The sequence below is a fragment of the Dermacentor andersoni genome, chromosome 2 (assembly GCF_023375885.2).
Source record: "Dermacentor andersoni chromosome 2, qqDerAnde1_hic_scaffold, whole genome shotgun sequence".
NCBI classification, from domain to species: Eukaryota; Metazoa; Arthropoda; class Arachnida; order Ixodida; family Ixodidae; genus Dermacentor; species Dermacentor andersoni.
This window is the reverse complement of record NC_092815.1, coordinates 145,531,251-145,543,312: the sequence shown is the minus strand read 5'-3', so window position 1 is coordinate 145,543,312 and position 12,062 is coordinate 145,531,251. Positions and strand designations below refer to the sequence as shown.

At 48.8% G+C, this 12,062-nt stretch overlaps 1 protein-coding gene across 14 annotated transcripts in view; it reads left to right on the top strand.

Annotated features, from left to right (window-relative positions):
* The first annotated feature begins 2,042 nt into the window (after positions 1-2,042).
* LOC126540634 (coiled-coil domain-containing protein AGAP005037-like) overlaps positions 2,043-12,062 on the top strand; it is a 592,903-nt gene continuing 582,883 nt past the window's right edge. For 2 of the 14 annotated variants that reach the window (XM_055076173.2, XM_055076178.2), the window contains exon 1: positions 2,047-2,749. The gene's annotated coding sequence lies outside the window, so the exon portion shown is untranslated. Of the gene's footprint in view, positions 2,750-12,062 lie in introns of all 14 variants that reach the window. The other 12 variants (XM_055076169.2, XM_055076165.2, XM_055076163.2 and 9 more) reach the window with 10 other exon arrangements.

Here is a 12,062-nt window from a genome sequence, read left to right as displayed (position 1 = left end):
GGGTCGCAGGCAGCGACAGCGGTTCAATGGGAGCGCAATGCAAAAACGCTCTTGTAACTAAAGTTGCACGCACGTTAAATAACGCCAGATGTTAAACATTAGTCAAGAGTCCCTCACTACGGCATGCCTCATAATCATATGTTGTCTTCAGCACGCAAAACCTGAGAAGGTTTTTTTTAGACCCGCACGGGAAGAAACGTCTGCCTCCCAGTAGCGATGATATTGAAAGCGGATATGGAAGCATTAGCTGGTGAACAATTGGAATAAGCAAGAGGCCTTTAGAGTGTTGGTGGGACAGAAAACAGCGAAGAGATTGATTGATTGATTGATTGATTGATTGATTGATTGATTGATTGATTGATTGATTGATTGATTGATTGATTGATTGATTGATTGATTGATTGATTGATTGATTGATTGATTGATTGATTTCGTTACAGGAAGTTTGTACCATATGAAAATATAGGCATTTATGAAGACTAAAAAACGTTCAAGAATGGATAGGCAGTACGCTAGATTGTATACATGTAGTAAAACCTGATTAGATCAAGTAGGCAGGTGACCTTCCGTCGCCGCCACGTTCGAAACTGAAGTTCAATCGAAATTACCGTCAGTCATCCCCACACATCACCGTAGCCGTTACAGATGGTGCCACCATTCGTTTTCAGTACAATAAGCATCGTTTGGGTGGCGTGGCAGCAGACGACACTCACATTGAATTTATTCTGCACAGTACAGGCAGCAATACCCAAAGCGGTGCTATTAAACTATATGTACTACAAAATGATGCCTCTGTAAAAAATTTTCGTAAATATCAGCAAGAACCTTAGCGGGAACATTCATGTATGCATGATGCTTCTATTTCTACATCACACACGCACAGTCACCATTCGATCGTTGTTGAATATTAGTCCTCAAAATCGTCATACATCAATTCATTCCATCCGTGTCGCTGCTATTGCCATCGCACTTGTTGCCTTCGTCGTTGTCGTCGGTTAACTACTTTTCGATACTAAAGAGTCAAATGGCTTATTGCGGGCAAAACCTCGACCTTGTAGCCGCGAAGCGTTACCTTAATTTTCACTGGCTGCGATGCAACGGCATTAGCGCGCCTCGACAGAGCAGAACGGGCGAAAGGGAACATCTGCTGTGTCAATAGCGCGCCAAGTGCTGCGTGAGGGGAGAGGACGTCGCCGCGACGCCACGTCACCCTACTCTCGCTCTCGGAAGCCTGTGCTATCCGCGCTTTCTTTGTCCGTGCGATCTCTCGCATTCGTTCTAACTGCGCCTCTGTAAGGACAAATCTAAATGCGCTAATCGTCTCAACGCGGTCGCTTGCCCGCGAGGAATTCATAACTCGAAGGACCGCTCAGCGGCTTTTAACTGGGAGCGTTAGCATTCACAACTCATAAGTGCTTTGGTGTCCTCGTATTTGATCATTTCAACTCAGTGTCCTTACGTCTCACGCCTCAACCAAAGTGTGACAAAACAACCTCAAACCCGGCAATGTGTCCCTCAAACTGCCAACGATGGAACGTTCGACGTTAAACGCATAGCAGACTGTCTCGTCTATCATTCTTCTTCCTAATCTGCGTACTTCGACTTCTTCAATTTATTGAAAAAGGGATAACTGCGCATTTATACTGCTGGCCGATGAGCGTGAGAACCTAGATTGCCGTAAGCAAACACAAAGGGAGAAGGATAACGGCGGCGGTAGAGACGCGTACAGAGAGAGAGAGAGATCAGCGCGAAGTTAGGGAGAAAAAAAAAACAAATTGGCGTGAACACCAAGTGGAATGGAGCTGCGCTGGAGCCGGGCGCGCTGCGCTTTCAATCTTGGCTCAAAAAAATGACATGTCTGCACATTAAGCCCGCGCACGTCCTTAACGACGTTCGCCAAGGCAGCTTTAGCTCCGAGACGGGAATAAAAGTGCGCCACGTGACTTAGATGTGATCCGTTCGACGCCGATGGATGCGAAGGGACGTTGAACCGCAGGAAAGGGGTATCAGTGTCCCAGCTGCGCGGCAGATGGCGCCCCGGGTCTGCACCGAGCCTGGGTCACTAGCTCGGTTCCTCGGTAGGAGTCCTACCAGCAATGGCGGCGCCGCCGTCGCCTCGGGCATGCCTTAGCTGGTCTCCGGCTGCCTTCCCGCTCTCTCCTCCTCATTCCGTGCTTTTCAGTTTCGCTCGCACTGTGCCCTTTTCCTCGTCGCTCTTCCCGGGCCTGCGAGCGGCGGCGCTAGGCCGCGCTGGGATCCCCGGTCTCCCTTTCATTTTATTTTTTTTTTATCTCTTTCCCGTGGCCCGCGATTCTTCCCGCGGCCGCTGCGCATCGGCGGCTCCGCGACATCCCGGCGAGCGGCTGGCAGAGCGCGGCGCGCGAGCGCGCTCCGCTCCCTCCTCGAAACCCTTTTCTTCCCCTACTGCCCGATTTTGGGGAAGAGCCGTGCCTTTGGCGCCGCAGCCTGCGGCTCGCTCGCTGCAAGAGCACGGTCCCCCGCTGCTAAGGCACGCGCGCCACAAATCCGGGAAAGCAAGCAAGCGACGACTCCGGTTCCTCGTGCCACAACACGAAGGAGCAGCGGAAGGAGCGAGCGCCAGCATCCTCTGCGTGCAACCACTGCACGGTTTCTGCCGGCGGATATATAGCTGCATACTTTCATGCTCCACTCGTGGCCAGCGTCGCCGGGCTGCTGCGGGCTCTGACGGCGCCGGTGGTTGACCACGCGTTGACGACGCCGACTGCTGGTGAGTGGTTGTTCTCTCTCTGTGTTTCTTTTGCACGTCTACTGGTTTTCTGTCCCTACAAATAGGCGCACGCTTCCGGTTCCCGAGGCGTGAAAAAGCAGCTCTACGGTGCTGGCGGCAAGTTGCGCCGCATCGGCAGAACCTGCAATTAGAGAGGCGGAGAGGGGAAGACGCACGGCTGCTCAGCGAATTCCACGCTGCCTGTTCTGCGGCGCCGGGAATGCGACACGGTTCCCCGCCGTGGTTCGTTTCATACAAAACAGGCGCTGCAAGCGGCAGCATTGCGCACGAAGGAAGCGACGCCTGTTTCTGTGCATTCGTTTCGCCTCGTCCGGGGGAGGCATTGCAAGTGCACGCGGAAGAAGTGTTACGAAACGGCAATGCATTTGGCCGGTGCTCTCTTTTTTCTTTTGCCGAGCCAGGCCGCGACCGCATGCTGCCGGGGTGGCCAACCGGCGGCCGCGACATGCAATCCGCGCGCGCGCACCGTGCGGAGTGCAGTGACCCTTCTGGAGCCGCAGTTTAGGGAAAGGGCCTCCGGTCGCTCCCCACCCTCCGTCTTTTGGAGTGATGAATGCGGCCTGGGTCACCGGTCGGTTCACATGCGTCAAAGTCAGTAGAACAGTGTGCGGCGTCATGTGCGATGCATAAGCAGAGTCTATATATAGAGCGGAGTGCGTCACTACACATGCAAGTAAAAGTTTGCAAGTAGCCGTGTTGCTAGGTGCCAAGTGCTCAAAAAGCAGCAAGGGCGCTATTGAAAAAAAAAAAATTTTGTTTCCTAAATAAGGTCTCAGTCTCGAAATAACGCAGAAAGAAAGTTCATTAAGCACACGATGCTTTTCATTCTCGTTAACGTAGAAACGCTAGCGTAAGTTGAGAGTGAAATCAGGCGCAAGAAACATGTGGAAAGTTGGGCGAGTTCTTATACATTCATAACGGTAACAGCGCGAACAAAACGACGACGGAGTGAAAGGACACAGGACGAGCGCTGTCCCGTTTCCTTTCACTCTATCCTGTGTCCTTTCACTCCGTCGTCGTTTTGTTCGCGCTGTTGCCATTATGAATGAAAAAAAAAGCAAGAATGGAAAGGGGCACGGCTCTTTTCTTACTGACGTAGAATGAAAAGTGAGCGAAAGTGAAGTCGCCGAAGAACTGTTGACTTCAACCGCGCGTCTGCATCCATCAATGCTAGCGCGCACCGGCTCAAGCGAACCTTCACTATTAACTACAGCGCGACAGAAAGACGACGGACGCGAACGAAGTGAAGTGGACGAAGCAAACTTTGGCTCGCCTATACAAAGCGGGTTCGACTCCGCAACCAGTGCCACTAAGCGTGCCCACTGCGCCGGCGTGATAGGACATCGCGCTCGGGGCGAAGTCCGCATTGGGGCGTGGCCTTGGACGCGTAATGCACTCACCTGTTAGCCCGCGGGACGCCGTTTTCGGGATGCGCGCTGCTCTAATGACCTTGCGCCTCGCGTGCCGTGCACGAACATCAATTTCCTGCCGGTGATTTCGTTCTTACGCGATGTCTGCCTTTTTTTTTTTTTTCTCGTTTTCGTGTTTCCGCTCGATCAGAGCTAATGGTGCGGGAAAGTGCGCTTATAGTAGTCGAACTTTATATACAGGCTGCCTCATGCGCTGCAAGAGCGATGCGCCATGCAACGCCTACGTGCGTCGTGCTGTGCACCGCAACTATAGCGAAGATAGTTGTTGCAACAGGGTACTTGTGGATACTCGTATTTTCCCCTTGCTGTCATTTAGCGTGCAGTTTAGGCGCAGTAGGTAGTAATTAGACAACGTGAAGTGTTTGTTTGCTTCTCGGGCTTCTTCTCGCTTACTTCTGCATCTCTTACTCACCTGTGGCAGCACGTGCCCGAGGCAAACAATCAAACAAGCGAGCAAGAAGTAAATCAGAGCTAGCTATGAATACGATTGACTAATTGTCCCCTGTACGATGGCGCTGAATTTGTGCGCGTGTGGTTCTGATCCGCGCGTGATCTCGCACGCACATAGTCACATTTGCATGCGTTGTCGATGCGCCACAGAGCGAACCATTTTCATTTGGAGGCCGTCTTTGACGCAATGGTTTCATCCGCAGAACGTCTGTGGGTAATGGTCGCTATTCGTAAGATTTTGTTCTGGGCACTGTAAACCGCTTTACACCTTTAAGTATCCTTAAGGGTGCAAGTGCTCATATAACTGACACCCGTAAAGGGTGTAATGGTGTGCTTTCTAGGCAGATAGCACCTTTAATCGCGCAAATTGGTTCACAGTGAATGTGTTTTGTTCGTTTGTTTATCTGTTATGTGCACTTGCGAATATATTGGCGTATGTAGGAAGCGCCGAGAAATTGATTTCTTTCACGTTTCTAAAATGGCCAGATAGAAGTGCACATGTTACCAGAGGAGGATGAATGAACTTTATATGAAAACAAGACGACAGTAATATCACTGCACTTTTCATATTGCACTTATCATATGCGAACGAGCACCTTATGAGTGTCCAACCAGTAACGCCTTGGTTCTGCGCAAGGAAAGAAAGGTTCTGGTTGATGTCACAGCATGGACAGATCGCTCGCACGCATGAAGATATAGTACGCGTTTTTATCTTACGCAGACGCATCCGTATACCGAAGCTATCACTGAATGATGATATCACCCGTGCGAAAAAAATCTGCGAACCTACGTCGTCGTAAACTTACCTTTGCAAATAAGAGATACGCAGAATTCAGAAGAAATCATAATTAAATACATCTACACGTTCAACGTATGCCTATGCCCTCGTTGCGTAATTGCTGGGGGCTATGCACTCGACCTTTTCTTTTCTTGCAGTTACGCGACATCACGATGACAAGAAAGCTGCAGTTAAGCTGAACTTCTCGAAGATGCCGGACAGTGCGGAAACGCGTTGTTTGCATCGTTCCCTGTATAGTCGCACGAAAACCAAGATATACACGCCGGCGTGCTAAAGCTGAAAAAGGCACCGCTCCTGCGATTAAAGCAGTGCCAAGTTCACAAGCAGTCGGCGACTGCTACTAGAGGCCTGCTGACTCCGTAGTTGATGAACAATCGACATTATAAAGTTCCGAAGCAATCAACAAAATACTTCCCGAGTCCCGCTGATGGCTTGATTGGGAGAATACTTGGTGCTAATTTCAAATAGTGCTAAAAGCAACTCTTGAAATGTATTCGTCGGCTTCAACAGCGTGTATACTCTGCCTCTTTTCGTGTTTTTCTAACTTGGAAGAGACATGCCTTTCCCCGCGTCTCTTGCTCTCTCTCTCTCTCTCTCTCTTTCAATGCAAGAGTGGCACGAATCGCATGGCTACACCATACTTTCATTTTTTCGTCGTTTCTGGTTAATCGGGAGTCTCCTCTCCCACAAATTAGCAGTTTAGTGGAAGCGTAATTCACCAATACAGCTTGATCTGTTGTTGCTCTTTAGGGATTCCGTTTAAACGTGTGGTTACGCACTCAACCGTTGCTTTGTCATCGCATTCGTGTGCCACGTTATGCTCGAACGCAGCTCAGCAAACACTATACGCATCGTGAGGAGCTCAGCCTGCACTGAGGGTTAATATTGCACACGATTATGAAGCTATAATTATAGGCCCATAATTCAGAAACAAAGTAATCGGGGGTTCAGCACAGCACTCTCATTCTGACAGATTTCATTTAAATACCTGGTGCGCACTCCAGTTGCGGCATGTTTAAAGCGCAATTTTACTTACGACGCCACCTTGGTCTCAGCAGCTTTAATATCGAGCCGTCCGTCTCCGGAAAACCCGAGAAACCCGCGGAAAATGCAATTCGATTCAGCGAGCGAGAAGCCGAACGAAATGAATTGCGGAGAGTGACACGGCAAACGTCATGGACGGCTTAAAGTCAAGAAGTGGTGAATTGGATTTCTGCGCAGAATGCCGCTTTGGTTAAGTGCAAAACAAAAAAGGAAAAAAGAGGGAAGGGGGGTTAGCTCGGCGCAACAAACAAGAAAGGAAGCAGATGCCGCGAAGCGACAATACGACGCCACGGAAGTGTTTGGATGTAAAGAATAGAAAAGAGACGCCATCCAATAGTGTCTTAAGTAAAAAAAGTCACCACTGAGCTCTTCGAACACTGGCAGCGAGAATAAAATATTATCTCCATGATGGAGCACCGCCTAGATACGAGATGGCGTCCACATACTCGAAATTGAATTTTAAGCAGTCGCGTGTAACGTTAAGGATCGGGCACACGAAACGTAGAAACGAAGAGAGAAAAAGAAATCTACGGTGAAATTCGCGAGAAGCGAAACAAAACAGTAGGTTAGCAATGCCGAGTGCGTAAATTAGATTTGCTAGTCGAGTTCAACGCAAAAAAAAAAAGAAAAGAAAGAAAGAAAAGAGAAAGAAACTGACGTTAATCCTTTCGTGGCGTGTTGCAGCGAGTATACTTCCTGACGAGAAAAGAAAAAAGAATAATTTCCGCGTTGAATTAGAGATTGCGCAGGAGGTGATGTGCCGAAAGTTTTCATAGAGGGGCGCCAGTAGTTGGACCAAGCGCGGGCCTGAGGGAGCAGTAGTGCGAGCACAACACTCAATCGCCCTTAAGTTGTAGAAAGCAGGCCCACAATTAATGGCTTTCTTAATTCGCACATGCTTATATTAAGGAGAACTTTGTCTGCAGCATTTGCAAATATTTGGCGAAGATGCAGCAGACGTTGAGAAGACAACCCAGTGGCGTATCGAAAAGGAGTAGAGAGGGGTAGCTTTACGTGCTACCACGTGGCATGCTAGCCCGCCGCGCACGCGCGTATTATACCGCCGAATACCGTGGGATGGCCTAACAACAGAGCAGCTCTAAGATGAGCCCAGACAGCCCGTAACAAGAAATAAATATCTACGTGCACACGAACTCGCTCGGTGCATTCAAGGAACTAAAGAAAGTGAAAAAGGACATTCCGAAAATTGCCAGCAAATACGTCGGCTAAACAGGTCGTCCCACTTCACCATTACCCTGCGCTGGATTCGCGGACACATTGGCGATCCGATTGACAACCTGGCCGACTAGGTGGCTCGCTCACCACCTGACAACCCACCGGCTTCGCTTCCTTCTGACACCTGAGCTCTCCTCCAAGCCCCAAATTCGGTTTCCTCCGACGGGACACGAGTGCCCCTATAGTCCCGTGTATCTGGTTGCTTTCTCGCCACGTTTCACGGGTGGAAATGGAGGAGGAGGAAGAAGAAAAGGAAGGAAAGAAAGGCAGGGAGGTCAACCAGACGCACGGCCAGTTTGCTACCCTACACAGGGAAGGGGTTTAAGGGAAGAAAAGAGAGGTGAGGGTCTGTAAAAGGAGAAAAAGAAGAAAAGGGAGAGGGGCTAGGGTTGCCCTGACACCTGCTGTCGACTGTGTCTGGGGTCTGGGGATCTGCAAGTGACAAACCTACAACGTGTCCTATAGTGATCGACAAGTGTGTCTATAGCAGACATTCGCCTTTCTTTATTTCTTTATTTTAGATTGTGCCCTGGCACTAAGGATATTAGGCACAGTATGCTAAGAGAGGCCAAACCAAAGCCAAATGTGCCAGATGATTTGACCAGGTCGACAACGGACAAGGAGCACGCTAAATTCTCTTCTGCAGTACCTGCAACAAACAGGGCTGCATGCGTTTACTTAATGTCTTTTTTTTTTTAACACGTCCCTTGTGGCAATGAGAAAAAAAAATCAAATAACAGAAATAAATGTTAAAACCAGCTATCGCTTAGTGTTATCTCACGTTGAATACAAGGTATTAGCGATGGTTTCTCGTTATTATTGAGATCAGCTGTTTCTTTGAAGCTGGTATCGCTAGAGAGACTGTGCTGATTCCGGAAACGGTTTCGATTTCCGGCTAGCAGATGACGCCGTAGCATTAGGGTACGTGATGCGTTGGCGATGCCGAGCAGTCTAAAAGCCTAAGTCTTCCCTTATCGTTAATTAGATTACACGCTCTATAGCACTCTGCCTGACGGCTCCACGGTCCCGCGGAAAGGCGACGACGCATGCGCACAAGGCGTGGCGTATCACGAATATACGCTGCGAGCGCAAGGTAAGTGCAGACGGTATCGCTGACGCGAATCAGTTGCAGTGGTGTGACTAGAAAACGTGCTTTTGTACTCGCAGCACGAAGCTGAAGCTAGCACAGCGCTACAGCTAGCGACAGGAAAGTGCCTGGTGTGCGGCAGTGAGATGAGAGCTGCAAGGAACAGAAGGCTCTGTGAATATTCATGGTCTTAAAGCAGTGGAACAGGAATACGAGTAAAAACCCTTTGCTCGCGGCGCCGCGTTTCACTGAGTATGGATGGCGTCTCGAGCGGACTGCGCGGCGCCTTTCTCTGCTGCCGCGTATCGTAGCCGCGGCAACTACGCCCACCGATGACCAGAACAGCCGACGTCTGCATTAAGGTGCTGACAGAAGAGCGCACCAGATGGAGAGCGCTTCACTTGATTTGATTCGCGGCTGTGATCCTTACGCCTCGCCTGAGTGGCTGGTATAGGTCTGGGACTTGCCTGTACGATCTTATTACACGCGGAATTGTGATTGCATAACATCTACATAACAATGTATGCAGTGGTGTCTTCAACTTGCAGTGCTGGGAAAGTTGGCTCAAAGTGAACTACGTATTTCCGCCTTCCGTCCGTGTTAGTTTTCCTTGGGATCCTTTATTTTGCTAAATATTAAAATATGTGAAATGTATATGTAGCCTACATTTGTACAGCGGCTTGGACATTGCCAGATGCTTACTGAACGCTGTATTCCAACAGCCTTATATTTATTATCACCACCTTTCTTAAAACAACGTGCGGCGGAACCGAGTGAAATGGACTGTGCATTTCACCTCACTTGATCCCGTGCAATGATGCATCCGCAGCGCCTCTGTTCCAGGGAAATAGATAACGGTTCCTCCCCTCCCGTCTCCCTGTGTTTCCTGCGATGTTATTCAGGAATTTTTCCAAACATCGCGTGAACACGAGCTGAGGAATGCTAGTGGCTGCGCTTGGAATAGCTGAAACAGTTCTCACGTTTGCAACCCCTCGCGCTAAGGGCCGGGGATGACGTCAAAGAGAAGTACCGACTTTTTCTGGGGCGAATCTGTCTTTGCCTCGTCCGCCAAGAACACGCAGAAACAATTGCGCCTAACTTCACGTTATAAAAATGTCAGTCGAAGGTGCGCTTTCACTGAGCGCATTCTGCGGCGATTAGGATGAACTGAAAAGCTCCTGAAAGAGAACAAAGGCTGTTTTGCATATTTTCCCAGCTAGAACACTTAGGCACCCAGTCAAAAGTTGTCTTCTTTTCTGGAGCGTGTTTCTAGAATGAAGAGTAAGTCCCGAATGTTTCCTCAAGATAAGTGCAGGAAACGCGTTAAATAATCGGACTGCATATGAATGTTGTAATAAAATCAAACAGCACAATTCCGACTGAAGATGCAATGATTTCTCTGTTATAGATGACCAGGTGCCTTAAAATAATAAAGAAAGAAGTATTTAAGCACGTAGCAGCATATTTAGGCATGTAGAACGTCAGCGCAGTGAATCTTTTCCACAGTGCAATGAGGCCATGCGCGGCGGCCTAAAGTAGAAAAGGTTCCCGATTCGGTCGCAGTACAATCGTTTAATTTTGGGGATATCGTAAGTTTCAAGTATTTATTTTCATTTCTGTCACTTTTTAGGAGCAGCTCAAGATCAAATTCTGATTTTCTTACTCAAACAAAGCTGAAAGGCAGGAATACTCTCATTACTTACTACAATTAACAGATTTGTTGACTTAAGGGGAAAAACAAAGTTATACCTATCGCGGTAGTAAAGGTTTGATTTAGGACCGCAATTTAGTTAAAGAATTCCTGGAGATCAATGAACTTAAAAACACTTGCAGCATGAATTGTATAATTCCGTGACTGTCCACCAGTGACAGATATCCCAATTTTCCGTTAAGTGCGCCGTGTCGCACAAAATCCGGTGTCGGTATCGGCAGAGTTACCCATGAGCGAAAATTCCCGCATATGTTTAGCCTTATCTATATGCCACGCCTAGCTATATGAATCGCGGTATATGCGGGTTGCTCATACCTTGTCTTACATTCTTGACAAAGTTCTTCCTCAAAATTTTGAGAATGACAGCCCACAAAAAAAAACAAAACACCTACAGCGCATGCCTTCTATGTTAAATCTTCTCAGACTTAAATACTAAAAGTGCGAAACCATAACAGAAGCCCAAAAATGATGCAATTTTCTTGGCGTGGCTGCGCGCTGCCTCCGGAATCATCCCACGCAAGAGGCCGCGTTTCTACCAGAAAGCTCGCCTTCGTGTAAAGCGTTTGCCGCCAGCGTTTGCCGGTAAACATTACGGTTACATAAGCTGCAGTTGCCGGAAGCGTGAAAAGCAGACAGGAATCTTTGAATGATATCGCGTTCCACTCTCAAAGGGGAAGCTTAAAAGTGTCCTCCAGTTTTTGTCAACTGCTTTTGTTAGAACGTCCTGCACGGATAAAGATTTTAGTTTACAGCTGACATAGAATCGCATGCATGATTTTAAACCGAGAACTTTACTGGCCGCGAACTTGCGATTTCGCCGCGGCGGTGCTCCGAGGTGGCACATGATGCCACAACGGGCGCTTCAACGCGGATATTTCTCTCTCTCTCTCTCTCTCTCTCTCGCTCCCTAGTCACTACTGCGCATGCGCCACTAGTAGCACCGAGCCACAGGTGTTCCGCCGCTGCGCAGCGCCGCGCCGCGCCTAAATTTCCGCCGCCACTGTTTGGTATGACGTCATACCGAGTTCCTCGTCATTGCGCTCGCCTCCGCTCGCTTCGCCAGCCGCGTCGCATGCCTGATAACATGTCGGAGGATTGAAAAGGAGAGCTCGCGTGCGCCGCAACCACAGTTGATGCGGCAGTATGGACGGCGACAGTTCTGATAAGCAGGAGGAGGCCTGGAATCGGCATCGGAACGAGATGAAGTAGAAACGAATCGCCCAGGAAACAGACGAACAGCGCGCCGAACCACTGGCTAAACGCCGCAACATAGCTAGACAACGAGACTAACTTGGACTTGCAATCAAGATTAACCAAGGCTATCCATGCTATGCCTTAGCTTTCGCTACGTATATCCTGGCATAGCCAAGCTAAGGCAATGCCAATTTTTTACACAAGTACTGTTCGCGTAACATTCGTTCGACTCAATGCGGTGCATATGTATCAATTTTGACCACTCTAGATATTCCAACTTACGCAGTTTACAGAATTGTTAGTCTTTCTATTGCACACTAAGAGAGATGGTTGACCCATTG